The sequence below is a fragment of the Pseudophryne corroboree genome, chromosome 2 (genome assembly GCF_028390025.1).
Source record: "Pseudophryne corroboree isolate aPseCor3 chromosome 2, aPseCor3.hap2, whole genome shotgun sequence".
Taxonomy (NCBI): Eukaryota; Metazoa; Chordata; class Amphibia; order Anura; family Myobatrachidae; genus Pseudophryne; species Pseudophryne corroboree.
This window is the reverse complement of record NC_086445.1, coordinates 615,239,922-615,240,543: the sequence shown is the minus strand read 5'-3', so window position 1 is coordinate 615,240,543 and position 622 is coordinate 615,239,922. Positions and strand designations below refer to the sequence as shown.

Sequence of the window (622 nt, the reverse complement as noted above, 5' to 3'; positions counted from 1 at the left end):
AATGTACTAAGGTTGTTAAGAAGCCGGTTTTGCTGCAAGAGATGGTCAGTGGAATAATTATAGTATGGCTAAAAAAATGAACCTGCATATATCCCAAATTGAAAGGAATTCACAGAGAATTAAATCATAAGTCCGACCACTGTTTGTTTTTTTTGTTAAATCCGTCAGTTTCTGTAAATTGCATTTTGAGATTGATGTGCGTGATCGGTGGATAAAGAGAAATTGCAGCACCTGGGTGTTCCCAGGTGGTCTTCTATCCATGTACTAACCTGGCCCTCCATTGCTTAGCTTCCAAGATCAGAAGAGATTGGGCATCTCCAGTGGGGTATGACCGCAAATAGTTATATCCTTCACAACACATCCAAAGCTCTTTGAACAGTACATTGTTCCGAGACAGCAAATTGTGTTATTGAATGTGGTAACAATAAATTCTGAAGAGGGATACATGTATACTTCTCTAACCTTAAATAGGAATATGTTTTTTTGTCTGAATGTATTGTCTCAGGAATCAGGAAATATAAGAGGTTTAGTGGGTATAGTAAAAGTAGAAACCTTTATGCACTTACGGTGTCTCACGTCTGCTTTCCCTCTATCTTGCCAGAATGGTATAGGATGGGGGATG

At 38.7% G+C, this 622-nt stretch overlaps 1 pseudogene; it reads right to left on the bottom strand.

The window, feature by feature from the left end:
• Window positions 1-219: 219 nt before the first annotated feature.
• LOC135051511 (5S ribosomal RNA) lies at window positions 220-339 on the bottom strand (annotated as a pseudogene).
• Between the last annotated feature and the right edge of the window lie 283 nt (window positions 340-622).